This window comes from Palaemon carinicauda, chromosome 6, assembly GCF_036898095.1.
Source record: "Palaemon carinicauda isolate YSFRI2023 chromosome 6, ASM3689809v2, whole genome shotgun sequence".
NCBI lineage: Eukaryota > Metazoa > Arthropoda > Malacostraca > Decapoda > Palaemonidae > Palaemon > Palaemon carinicauda.
In genome coordinates this window covers 170380879-170396004 of record NC_090730.1, presented here as the reverse complement: position 1 = coordinate 170396004, position 15126 = coordinate 170380879, and the positions used below count along the sequence as shown (strand labels likewise).

General features: G+C 34.1%; 1 pseudogene; it reads left to right on the top strand.

The window, feature by feature from the left end:
* The window catches only part of LOC137643348 (chitin synthase chs-2-like), a 342298-nt pseudogene extending 330414 nt beyond the window's left edge, over nt 1-11884 (top strand).
* The last annotated feature ends 3242 nt before the right edge of the window (nt 11885-15126 follow it).

The following is a 15126-nucleotide window of genomic DNA, read 5'->3' as shown; positions in this document are numbered from 1 at the left end:
TGTTTCTAGTCTGAATGTTATCTTCAATTTTTATATACGGTATATCATTTTTTTGTATATTGTAGATATAATATAAAACCAATTTTATTAGCCGTTGTATAGCAATAAACCTTAGTGACTCCAGTAGTTGTCATTTCATAAACTGTATATTATAAATTCATTGAATTTTCATAAGTGCCATTTAACAAAGATTTCAAAGGCAAATATTAAACTTTACTGTTTAGCAATATACTGTATTATTATTATATTTTCTCTAGTAGACATAAGTAATGTTTGATACCTTTCATAGCAACATTTTGTCCAGTTAAGCTCACAAAAATAATTGCTTATTATTTTCCCTTTTCCAGCTCACATTTTCTTTGATGACGCCTTTGAAATATCTGATGAAAATAAAGATGAGAACGTAGTCAATCAGTTTGTAAAGCTACTGGTGACCTTAATGGATGACGCTGCAACCCACGTTCATCAGACGAACATTCGTATTAGACCACCCAAGAAATTCCCCGCACCTTACGGAGGACGCCTTGTCTGGACGCTTCCTGGAAAGACGAAGATTGTTGCTCATTTGAAAGACAAGTCTAAGATTAGGCACAAGAAGAGATGGAGCCAGGTAATGAAACAATAGCCTGAAGGAGGAAAGAATTCTAATTACCAAAATGTAGTATATATCTTTCGTTATGCCATATTTTACAAAATGGCTAATAATGTAATTTAACCTAACATTGATTTTTTTTTATTAACCTTTAGATTTGTGTAAAAACTAGTCACTCCTAAATTTTTTTTAAAAACTACTCATAAATAAATTTCTCCCGTACCTAAAACTTATCTAATTTAAATCAAACATGATTACAGGTGATGTACATGTACTATCTACTTGGATTCAAATTAATGGACCAGCCCATATCGGTGGACAGAAAAGAAGTAATTGCCGAGAACACCTTCCTTCTCACTCTAGATGGAGATATTGATTTTACTCCAAGTGCTGTCGCACTTTTGGTCGATCTTATGAAAAAGAACACTAACCTAGGTGCTGCCTGTGGACGTATTCATCCTGTCGGTTCTGGTAAGTCAGGAAGTCTTTTTTTTCATTAGATATTAACTAATTGTAGAGTTTGATCTTCTAGTTGGGCCTTTCAATTAATATTTCAATCATTTATAATTCTGTAAAGACTTTTTTTTTTAATTTAGTTAGCATTTTTATGAAAAGAGAAAGCATCGCAATGGAAAAGCTATTTTCTAGTTCAAATAAGATCTTGTCTTTTCTATTTTTATGAGCATTTACTTAACAATACTTTACTCCAAATATACAGGTCTTATGGTGTGGTACCAGATGTTCGAGTATGCTAATGGTCATTGGCTGCAAAAGGCAACTGAACATATGATTGGTTGTGTGCTCTGTAGTCCCGGATGTTTCTCACTTTTCCGTGGAAAAGCTCTTATGGATGATAATGTTATGGCCAGATACACATTGAAATCCAGCCAGGCTCGCCATTATGTACAGTACGATCAGGGTAAGTGAGTCGTCAGTTTAACTTTGATAAATATCTTAAATCTTCAACAACAAAATGTTAAAGAAGAAAAGATATTGTATTATCATATACATAGCTTACCTTTTAAAGGTCGCTCATGAATGGCAGAGGCAAGGGACAGTGACATTGCCCTAGCAATCTCGACAATGCCCTAGAGACTGACCATGTATTATATGATCAGCGCCCAAGCCTCCTCTCCAACCAAGCTAGGACCAGTGAGGGGCACGCAGTGGCTGCAGATGACTCAGCAGATAGACCTATAGGCTCCCCCAAACCCCCCAACCTTAGCTCACAAGGATGGTAAGGTTGCAGACACTAATTGCACTAACGAGTCTGAGCGGGACTCGAACCCCAGTCTGGCAAACACCAGACAGAGACGTTACCAATCAGGCCACAACTAGGGATGTAGTTTTAGTATTTTCACTTGTGAAATATGTTACTTAGGTTTTAAGTAAATTGATTTCTTAATATAGGTAATTAAAGAATCATTGTTTAATGCAGAACTGTTTTATATTTTTTCTGTACAGGAGAGGATCGATGGCTTTGCACACTATTGCTTCAGAGAGGATATCGAGTAGAATACAGTGCTGCCTCAGATGCCTACACTCACGCTCCTGAAGGTTTTTCAGAATTCTACAACCAACGTCGACGATGGGTGCCCTCAACCATGGCTAACATCATGGATTTGTTGCAGGACTATAAAAGAACGGTTCAAGTCAATGACAATATCTCCCTCCCATACATTTTCTATCAAGTAGGCATACTCTCAAAGCTACACAAATTGTTTACTAGTGAACTGTCTAACAAATATGAACCTGCTTGTGATGTTTTCTAAAAAAACATTTTACTTTTTCAGACTATGTTGATGGCTGGTACAATTCTTGGCCCAGGCACAATCTTCCTTATGTTGGTGGGTGCTTTTGTCGCTGCTTTCCGTATCGGTAACTGGCTTTCGTTCCAGTACAACATCATTCCTATTTTCCTCTTCATGGTGGTTTGTTTCACACTGAAGTCTGACATTCAGGTAAAGTATGCAATTTAAATCAGCAATCAGTAGTTGATATATATATAGTACTGTACTTATTATTACATGAAAACCAATGTTATTAATGATGGAAATCTTTTTTAGCATATTAACTTTTGTTTCAGTTACATAATATTACATAATACAAGTTTCAGATAACTTTACTGTAATAAATTAAACTAACATATATAGAATTTGACTCCATGTTAATTTCTGCTGAGTATCAGTATAGTTAAATTTAACATGCTATGTTATCAAAGCCTTGTTTTATTTGTTTGTTTTTGTCAATGTTTTCATTAATGTATGGTATGTTTTTCTGTCTTTTCCATGGTATGTTTGTGTGTGGGAAAACTGTGGTACATTTCATCATTTGTTTAAATGGAAACAGTTAGTGGTAGCCCAGATCTTGTCTGCTTCTTATGCACTCATTATGATGGCTGTCATCGTTGGTACAACTCTCCAGTTAGGCGAGGACGGCATTGGTTCTCCGTCTGCCATTTTCTTGATAGCATTGAGTGGCAGCTTCTTCATAGCTGCTTGTATGCATCCTCAAGAGTTTAAATGTATTATCCCTGGTCTATTGTATCTGTTGTCCATTCCATCTATGTACCTCCTCTTGATCATCTATTCCCTTATCAATCTCAACAATGTCTCTTGGGGTACAAGAGAAATAGCCACAAAGAAGACCAAAAAGGTTTGTACAAATGTTAGTTTGTACGCAAACATGGGCATGAGGTTAGCTGTTACGAACGTATTGGTGGAGGGAACAGGCATTTCGCAAAATGTCAGGAAGCGGTTAGTTTTACTCTCGTTTACTAGGATGCTTATCTTTAACCCCATAGGAGTTGCATCTGAATGTTGTTTAGTTATTTAGACACAGAAAATGCATGCAAAAGCAATGAAGCTTGTAGTGCAAAATCTAAGTGTTTTTTTTTCAGGTTGAATGTACTGCATGATTCTACAGTAACATTTATCTAATGCAGTATACTGTATGTATAAATTATGTGCTAAGTCCTTCTCTTGCATAGTCTCTCCAGTCTGCATTCATCTTGTGTTGTCTATACTTTTCTGCTTAATATTTTGACTACAGTGTAGAATTTACTCATATTCAGTGTACTTAAAATACTTGTTGTACCTTAAAGAATTGATTACACACAACACCAATCATCAGCTCATCGTAGCTCCATTTTTTCTCGTAAAATGAACCAGCTATACTGTACAGTTATTTCTATAACATAAAAACATCTCTCTGGAACCAAAAAATTCTATATATGAGACCCTGCTCATTAGAAAATTGGGTCAAAATTAATGAGAAAAAACTGAAAGACTTAAGTTTTGAGAATTTTGAGCAATATATTTTTTCATATTCGTCAAACCAACTGAATGGGATCTCACAAGGAAAATACAAAGATTTGGAAGACAACCTGTGAATAGTGGTTTACACACGCCTTGTTTAATACACGACACCTACAAGGTGTTCGCGCGAGGGTTGTAACCTCTGCATTCCATGCTTTTATCTTTCTCTAGTATATTTGGAAGATTTATATTAGGAAAGGTATAAGGAAGGACCTTTCTCACCGGACGTCACAGGCCGCCCCAGAAATACTAAGTTTTATTGTTGGAGCATGTTGGGAAGATTCCATTACATAGAATTTTGTGTCTAATTACTCGAAAATAGACTAAGGTCTAAAAATTTAGATGGGTTTGACATGAGCTGAGTCGAGTCGAGTACATTACTTGCCAGAAAAGTAATGTAGACAATGTTTTAATTAGGCCTCAATTTTCTATCATGCAAGGTTAAAGAATCCAATTTACTGACCAGGAAATAGTTTGACTTATTACACTGAGCAAAAAGTATATAATAATTTTGATGTTTACTGCTGACAATGTGCATTACCTGGTCCAGTACACTACTGACTCAATTAAAGATTCTTTCCCGAATCCCCTTTGCTTCCAGTGACTCTGCTTTCTGCTTTATACTCATTGTCCGAGTTGTCCAAGTTCAAAATTCTTGTTTAAGAATAAATCCTTTGGTTAAGCTTTAGTAAATTGGTTATCTTTTTAATGAAAAATTAATATCATTTCATACCTAAGATGTATTGATTTTTTTATCTTTTTCTTTTATTCTTCCCCTTGTAAACAAAAATTTCTTGCTCCCCATTTTTCTGTGTTATGGAACTAAAAGTTAAACTGAAATTTTACTATTTTTTTTCTGTTAAAGCCACACTGAAATAACAGTACATAATACTAGTTCCAGTACATTTACAGCACAAACACAACCGACATCTGTTGAAGTCTTATTACTCTGTAACAAAATTAAAAGTAGTTCGTGATGAGCATGTGTTAAAGTATCCGTGCCTTCAGCAGTCAAGAGAGATTTCACTACACTACAGTACAGTATTTTGTATAGTAATGTGAAGTTTAGAATACTGCTCCCCTGATGCTAAATAACCCATTTTAAAACTAAATAGGCTTATTTTAATGCATGTTTAGTTATAGGTTTATAATTATCTCTATGAATCTTCCCTGTTATTCGTATTGTTTCTCTCGGAAAGCTCGGTTTCATCAACATTTATTGTACCCATAAAACTGCTAAAAAGTTTCCTGTTTTCCTTCCCTTCAAAAGACTTAAGCCTCTAGTGAAGTAATAGGATATTTTAATGGTTAATGTCAGCCACTGATGTATAAAAGTAATGAAAGTGTCGATAGAACCGAGCATAAAGAGAAAAGTAATATAAACATCAGGTGTGTAAAGGAATAACATAATCTTAAAATTTTGTTCTTATTACACTTACTAACCTTTGGTATAATTACAATTGCATGCAGATTTCCTTTGCCTACATCCTTTCGGCTGGTTATGCCTTGGTGATGATTGTTGTCATAGTGGGCATGATGCTACAGTTTGCAGAGGAGGGCTGGGATACACCAACAGCTATATTCTTTTTGGCAACTTCCGGATCTTTTGTAATAACAGGATTAATGCATCCGAAAGAAATCCTTTGCCTCCCGTGCGGACTAGTCTATTACTTGCTTGTTCCATCTATGTATCTTCTGCTGGTGGTCTATTCTTGTTTCAATCTCAATAATGTCTCGTGGGGGACGCGAGAAGTTGCAGCGAAAATGAGGAAAAAGACCAGAGAGGTACAATATTCTGTTTTTGCTGATCAAGTTGAATATATATGGGGTTACTCTTTTCACTCTTGAAATCTGATTATTTATTATTGGAAAGGCAATTATGATTGGACATTTCAGTAAGGAAAATAATCTTAGTTTATAATGAAATAAAGAATAACCTTCTAACTTTTAATCAGAACATTTTCATTGAACCTGTAATGGTTTTAATTACAAAGAAATATATGGGTGCACAGTTGCGTCCATGGGACGTATGTTTATATCTGTTCAAAATTGTAAGCTTAGTAGCATGTAGTGCTAATTTAAGAATATGATGCAATACCTTTTACCCATATCATAAACAGTATACAGAATATTCTTGCTTAAACTGTACCCATGATAAAGAATAATTTATAATAGGATGAGAATTTATCACTGGAAATTGTAGCCTATACTAATGCTTTAATTTTTTAGTTATTTATTTCTCTCATCGTTTTATTCCATTACGATATAATGGTATTATTATTGATCATTATACTGTAGTTCTGATACATAATACGCTTCAGCATTCAATTCCTCTTTATAACATTCTTCATAACTAAACATAGGAACTCGAAGCCGAGCGTAAAGCATTAGAAGAGGCCAAGAAAATGAAGAAGAAAGAAGGATTCCTGAGCTTCCTTCATAGGGATGCTTCAGCTGATGAAGACGAGGGCTCCATTGAGTTGTCTTTTGCTGGGCTTTTCAAACTTATGTGTTGTGTACATCCAAAGCCTAGCAATGAGCAACAACAACTAGCCGGTGCCGTTATAGTATGTGGCCTACCTTTCGAGTGTGGCCTACGGAATTTTGTCTCTGATATAGTATGTGGCCTACATACTGTTATTACGAATATTGATCCTGTAAGTACACATGGATTTCAGTATTTAACTATGTAGTCAATGTTAATGTTGTGTAAGAGGGGGGGGCGCAGGGCCCCCCCTCGTAGGTAAGGACACGGCTTTTAGCATAGGTTAGGTGGGTTTTTTTAAGTTAGCTTCTCTAAGGTAGGACACATTCAAACCGGCTTAGGTAGGACACATTCAAACCGGCTTAGGTAGGACACATTCAAACCGGGTAGGCCACATACTATAACAGATCCAAAAAGGTAGGTAACATACTATAACGGCACCAACAAGCCAGTATTGCCAACTCCTTGGAAATCCTGAAGAAACTATTTGAAACTATTGAATCGTAAGTACTGTAGAGACGATTATGTTATTATTATTATTATTATTATTATTATTATTATTATTATTATTATTATTATTAGCTAAGCTACAACTTTAGTTGGAAAACCTGGATGCTATAAGCCCAAAACCTTTAACTGGGAAAAATAGCTCAGTGAGGAAAGGAAATAAGGGAATGAATAAATTACAAGAGAGGTAATGAACAATTAAAATGAAATATTTTAAGAACAGTAACAACGTTTAATAGATCTTTCATATAAAAACTACAAAAAAACAAGAGGAAGAGAAATAAGATAAAATGTTGTGCCCAAGTTTATCCTACAGCAATAGAACTCTTACCCAACATGATCTCTGAGTCCTCCCCTAAAATAATATCAGTTTTCATACTTTCAACCTGTCTGAATTATTCCACAAGCCTGTATAGCACAGTATTATGAAATTACTATATACAGTACTGTACCATCTAGATACAGTAGTATCTTTATGCATATGATTTCTAATCTATTCATTGCTTTATGGACCCAAGATAATTTCTATGATTTAGTGTCTCGTGTAAATTTATGCCTATACAGTATAGACATTACAGTATTTACACATGTTCTTGCAGACATATGGGCATACAGCCAAGTTCTCGAAGACGCTCTACAATTCAGCCACGTAATTCTATGCGTCCAGATGGTAATAGCTCGGTCAATGAAAATCTAGATGATGAATTTAGTGACAGTGAAAGTGAACATTCAGGTAAGTTGACAGTTTACAATAGCAATGTAAATGTTGGATGTTTTTATTTCATTTAAGACTTGTATTTCAAATTATTCAGATTTTATTAAAGAAATAATTTTTAACAACCATCTTTTCTCGATGCCTAGAAGTATAACGTTCAGACTCGTTAAAGGAATAAAAGTACTGTATGACGAGTGACTCCTGTATTTTTTCATGGTTCAACATTTTTATTTATATGTAGGTCCGAAAGAGGAAAGAGACGATCTTGTGAATCCATACTGGATGGAAGACAAAGCTTTGAAAAGAGGAGAAGTAGATTATATGTCTGGTGTAGAGGTGCAGTTCTTCAAGGACCTCATTGAGAAATATTTGTATCCATTGGACAAGAATGCAACTGAACAGGTATGTTTGTGTCGACTTTGTTGTTAGAATAGAAGTTCAACTCTAAAGCAAATACTACGGCCTCTGTTTAATTCTTTATTAGCATAATTTAAACATTAATTTGTTAAAAACAATTTGGAATTCATGATTTATAAAGTATTTTCCTAAGCCTTCAATAATAATGAAAAAATGTGAATTCTAATCATATAATAATAAGCTGATGATTTTCAGAACATTCCCATGAATTATTGCTATGAATTTGTATGTACTGTACATATAGATGATTTAATATAATTTTTTTAAGCATTAGGTTTTACCACTACATACTTGGTATGTATGCATTTTTCTTACCTTTACAATTAATGTGGCCCTATTTATTAGAAAAAGTTTTAGTACAATATTTACTTTCATTAATTTTAATGCCACGTACAGATTTCAATACCGTGTAGTATTTCAAGAGGTTTACAAAATTGGGTATCAAACTTATTTCAAATGTACAATGACATTAATAGTACATTAGTTGATTTTGGCAGTACAATTTTGTATTGTGAAATATTTGATTGTGTATATTTATGCTCATTCAGATACTGCTTATGAATGTCAACTGGTTTCAGCGTGGCTAAAATACTGTAATTCATGATTACTGTATGATTTCAAATTAATCATTCGTGTCAATTTTTTCAAGTAACATAGTAATTTATAAGATATACTGTACCCGGAACTATCGGATGAATAGATAGTCTGGGCTATGTTAGCGTAAATGGTCAGAGAACATAATTTGAAAGTGTCGTAACTACTAAGTTCAAACTGCTGGTATAAAGAATAGCATTACTTTTCCAAACATTATTAATCTCCCACAGACTACACGCATACCCCATTTTTATTAAACATTGAGTAGTATTAGGCAGCAGTGGATATACAGAACCATATACTGAATGGTACCTTATGGCTTGCCCTACGGAGCCATACTCTAGAATCCTCTTGTTTGAAGAGGCAGATAAAGGCATTTAGGATGTCAAAATTCTCTGATCCCACAAATGATTACAGTCCCAAATAAGGTGTTGCTATACTTATGGATTTACTGTGATGGAATGACAGGCTGACAGTAGATGTCAGAAAACTAGGTACTTTTATTTATAGATTTTAACATCATAGAAGGGGGCTATAGATGCATATCTTATACATACAGATGTCAGGTGTGGTTATATTAGTGTAGAATAAATATTCATTATTTTATATGGCAAAACCTTGTTTCATAAGCAGAATTAGATTAGAATAAAATGATTCCATCACTAGATTTCATAATGGTTCTAGTCTTTGTTTTTTTCCCTATTGCATGCTCCTAGATTAAATTATTTCATGACACCTACATATTAATACCAATGAAATTTCAACTATGAAGAATTTCACTTGCAAAGTATTTCGTAAAATGTAATAAAAACAGTAATGTTGTATAATCCAAAAATAATGAAAGGGGAATTAAACCTTTAAAATAATGATATTAGTGTTTTTTTTTTTTTTTTTTTAATTCAGAATACTTTATAACAGGTTTACCCATGCTGTATACATATTAATTATATTGTAGTTTTTAGTTAAACATACCTGTATTGTATTATTTTGCTTATATACTTGAAGTCATATACTGATTTGTTGGATGTAATATTGATGTCAATAAGAATGCTATGAACCAAGTTTAGAATCATTACTATGCATATATTTTCTTCATCGATTTTAGCATTGAAATTTAAGAGGGACAGCTTTCACTTAAAACTCATAATGATGCTTCAACACCTCCGAGAGCCAAATAGCAACGAGAAAGTCTTGAGTATCCAGGATTGGTACCAACCAAGCTTCCTTTTTGAGCTAACTTCAGTTTAATGTCGGGCTGTGATGCATGTATCATATAAGTGTCACTGCATGATCTATAACTGCAGTTATTGGTAATGGGAAATATTTCATTTACATCAATAGGGCCGTTTTCTTTGACGAGTATATGGAAGGGTCTCATGGTGTTTAACAATTCATCTACTAGTTCATTCAAAAGCCTTCTCTTCGGGGGAATAATTGAGTGTTTGAAAGGATTAATATGTAGGATACAGTATACTGTGGCCTTTTCTAATCGGAAGTTGATATCGCTCTTTCCTTTTTATTTGTAAATATTATTTTCATTTTCACCATCAATTGGAGCCATTTTTTTTTCCATGCACTTATTGATAAATTAGAAAATAGCAGTTTAGAGTAATAGTTGTAGAATGGGTTTTCTGTTTTCTCACATATGACACATTCCCAGTATGTTTAATATTAAAGTTTCATTCATTACTTGAAGATACTCTAAGTAAAGATTGATCGCTAGTACAGTGATTGCATGCAATCATACATGCATGACAGAGAAACTAATACCAAGGGTAATTTCACAAATGATTTAGCATGAAAATCAAGATTAAAATTTAATGGAATGAAAAACTTTAGGTAATTTTAGGTTTTATCTCTTCAGGTCAAACTACGTAGTTTCTTTTCATTATAAATACTGGAGATTTGTGGAGAAATAATCTACCTATTGAGTAATCTTTAATTAAATAGGTACAGTCGAAAATGATAGGCCCATAGAATACTAGAACAGTCACAAATTTGAATATTATTTACATTGAGTATTGGAATTAGTTAAACACTTCTGTAAACTGATACAGTACATATAAAACAATACAGTATGTACATGAATAGAATAGATAAACATTTCACACATGACATATTTTACAATATCTTCAGAATTGCCGTGAATCAAAAGCGGTAAATGAAGTTTAAAGTGTTGTACAGATGCCGCTTACAATACAACTTATACTGACAATAGTATTTCGTTACCATGAGAATTTATGTACAGTAAATTCACGTTTCTAAGACAATTGGCATCTTGTATTAATATATGCGCTATAAGTAATATAGAATATATTTTACTGGTCACCAACATTTCTATGAATATTAAAACTTTTATTAAACTATACACCATGATTTTCCCAATACTTAGTCAGTATCATGGAAAGTTTGTTAAAACCTCACTACATTACTGGGATAGTGTAAGGTACTCTTTCTCTTTGGAAACCATGCAGTCTTTCATTTTAATGTTTCTAAACGTGATCTTTTAGAGTCTTCCCTAGTATTTTGTATACGCACACCCGGAGAGGTTATAGTTAATGGTACATAGTAGAGGGACTTGTCTCTTCAAGTTCAGAGAAGGTAGTGCACTTCAGCAATGTGATCATTCACTGGATAGGATGAGTTACTGTATTTTCATTATGGTTCATGGGAAATGGTTGTTAATGTATCATTTCTTGATCACTCTATTTAGTGTCATCAGTACTTTTCTTGCCTGTCCTTATAACAATCTTCATAAATGGCTGATCTGAATCGAAAAGGTGCAGATCTTGATCAAGGGCTTGGGCATGTCTCTACTAATCCTTTTCCTCTTCCACCTCTCTTCACCTGTAGAAAAAAGTGGAGCAAGAATTAAAGGAACTTCGAAATATAGCTGTCTTCTCCTTCAGTATGATGAATGCTATCTTTGTTCTTATTGTCTTCCTGCTCCAGTTGAACAAAGATACTATCCATATTGATTGGCCATTGGGTGTGAAGACCAATATCACCTTCATCGAAGAAACCAGTGAGGTAGGTAGGCTGAGGCCATGTAGACTTAAGTAACCATGATCGTAATCTGTCTGTGATGAGTGTGGCACGTGTCTTCCGAACAGAAAAAAGTCGAGGTGGAATTAAAGGAACTGAGGAACAAATCTTTCTTTGGATTCTTCATGCTGAACGCGCTCTTTGTCTTAATTGTATTCCTTCTCCAACTGAACAAGGATAACCTTCACATCGACTGGCCACTGGGAATCAAGGAAAACATTACCATTATACCAGAAACTCAGGAGGTAAACTGGCTTAAAGTCAGAATGCCATCCCCACTCCTTTCTCCTACTAGCTGTGGCACCTAAGAATTACTACTACTCTCTTCCACTTAAATATCTGTGTCAGCTCATTGTGCCCTTTAGCACTTTATAAAGAGCTGGCAAAGGGAAGGTTGCCTATCGTCCATTCTTCCGTCCCTGCATCTACCTTCAGGCATTTGGAACTGGTTGACTGGCTTTAACATTTCAGACCCTGCATGACCTTACTAGCAATGACCCAGCATGAATCCTTTCAGGCTAAACGTATGCAACGGATATTTGATGAGATTGACTATGTTATTCAAATGACTGCAACCATTTTCAAGTTCATTACTGAATTTTCTTTTCAACCTTGTGATAATGACTAAAGCATACAGTGTCAGAACACATGACAAGAACCTTTGTTTAGACTATGCTGCTGTTAATGTCATATTAGTCAATGATAGTGAGCAAAATTATAATTGTCCAGGCACAATAAACCTTGGAGATTATAAAGCATATTTGACAGTAAGTAAAGCATATCCGGTATCAACAAACTGCAAAGATTAAAGCTACTGATTCCTGTCAAAGCCTCATGTTAAAAAAATGCAATTAATAAGTACAATACGATATTTGACAGTGATGAAACATTTTGGTAAATCAATTATCCTTTTCGTGGGGAAAAAGAATAACTCCTTATGAAAGGCCTGACCTAATGAGGTTTTATATTGTAATGATGAGTGGTAAATGCTAATTTATTAATACAGTATGTATTATGAACTCAAAATTAAAATGCGAAAGAATGAAATTCAGCTACTATAAAATTCCGGTACAAACATACCTGGATTTTTTCCGTTCAAGATGAAAAATTACAGCACTGTTGTCCATTGTATTTCAGTGAGGAACTTGAATGTGGCAAATTTATTCCTGAAAAAAAATAATTTTTGTACCACTGTGAATTAGAATTTTATGTTTGCTAATTTCTAAACTATATTGAATATGCTTTTAGATTTAGCTTTGCTTTTTTTCCTTCAGCTAAATTTCTGAAGAAATAAAATTTCAGGCTTTTCTGCCTTCAGATTAGGTTGATAACGCTGGCATAGTTTCTGAGTGCAATTCCTCAATATATGATTTAATCAACAGTCCTGTATTGCAATTATAAGGGACTTGTGGAATTACAGTGCAGTATAGAAAAATGTGTATCAAAAAAAATTGTTCAAAGGGTTACGCAAACCATTGTTTTAAGATAGCCTTTTCCTATTAATCAAACAGTGGAGCAGAACATTTCAAGATTTCAGATGGTAATCTCCTTACATTAACCCTTTTACCCCCAGGCTATTTGGAAATTTCCAACCCTTAACCCCCAGGGGTTATTTTTTTTTTTTTTCAGGCACATTTTGCAGTATATTTTTTTTTAAATTGCTCTAACAGCCTTAATTTTCATCATAGAGAGGTCAGGTTGGTCTCATTCTCTTGGAAAATGCCTGAAGTCTCTCAAAAAATTATCAAAAATATGCAAAAAAAAATTTAAATAGCATTTTTTTGCAAGAACGTACCGGTACGTCCATGGGGGTAAAGGGATGAGTTTCGTGAAATGTACCAGTACGTCCTTTTGGGGGGTAAAAGGGTTAATATATTGGAATAGGTACTGTAGCGGGTAAGTGCTCTATCAGAAGTTTATAGGTAAATATTTGAATGCACCTATTTTAACAGAGGATCACACTCGCCATCTGCCCTCCAGAAAATCCTTTTGATGATATTAAAATCTGATTGTTAAAACATCATTTTTAGCTTCCCTCGATTCATCATTGTCCACGTGTCTTATCTTCCTCCAATTCAGTCCAAGATTAGAGTTGTCTGTTCATTACATCCTGTAATATAGTCACCTTACTGTTCAATGTGACCCACAACTTTCCCGGTTTCAAGATGAATGTCTACCTTTTTTCATAAACAGCTGTTGTTGACCACTTATCACTTTTCCCTCTTGTTCTAATTCTCTTTGTGTCTTGTTACTACTTTTTACTGTTGTGAAGAAAATCATCACCCATCCCTGGGAAAAAAATATACCTATCCCTAACCATGTCTTTAGTAGTCTATAACTCTTCTGGTATTTGTTCAGTCCAGTTGAGTCTTTACCCTTTGCCTTTGTACCCATCCGATACTGTATTCGGTAATATTTTTTACTCGCCAATTTCACTTTCATGTGGTAATTGTTATCATCCTGCTATATTATGTACATTTATGAATATATCTCGTAAACCCTACAGTTTTAGACCCACTGAAATCACCGATTGTCACATGACAGAATTGGACAATCAAATGCAATGTAAGAATTGACATATAAGCAGTTGTCTTGTGTACCTTTTCAAACACTACTTATCTTCAAAAAGATATCTTTGGTTGAAGACATCAACTCAGTTGCTTCTTTGACTTATGGGTTCAAATAAAAATAAAATTTAATAAGATTTAAGAGTATTGAGGACTTAAACCTATGACACAAATAAATAAAACTTTTATTCAACAAAGCCTCAATGCTAATCATAAAATAAGTATACTAGATTGCTCAGTTAAAGGTTGTACATTATTTGAAAACCAGAGCACAGTGAATTAAAACCCAAAGCACGGAAAACCCTTAAGTACAAATTAATGATGCATTTAAGTAAATTACTGTATTGTATTACTACACTATATATACTGAAGTACTGTACTGTATTGCTACAGTATATACTGTACCAAGAAGGCGGAAAGAAAATGGAATTTCTTAGCTGCTGTTGACAGCTTGACAATCATTGATACCCAGTTGTAGAAAACTTCTTATTAAAACAGTTTGGAATCTTGAAGGATCTGCTACAAATGTGGTTTAATAGTTAAGGGTTAACTCAAACAGTGTTTTGTGTAAAACCATATGAATATTGGCAACAAAGTACCGTATATCAGGCAAGTAACACGTGTCCTTGTTTTGATTTATAACACTGTGGATTATTACGACTAAATTTCGTCACGAATATTACAGGTTAAGAATAATTTTGATTTTCAGTCCATACTACTTCTCCAAAGACTGTAACATTCATTAACCTTTACGAATAGCATCTCTATGTCTACGTCTCACGTGAGATGCATGGCGATGATCTTTTATGTGCATGGACATTTTGGTGATGCAACTAGTTACTCGTAGCATATGAATGAAATGAGTTGAATAATGTCCTTATTCTCTT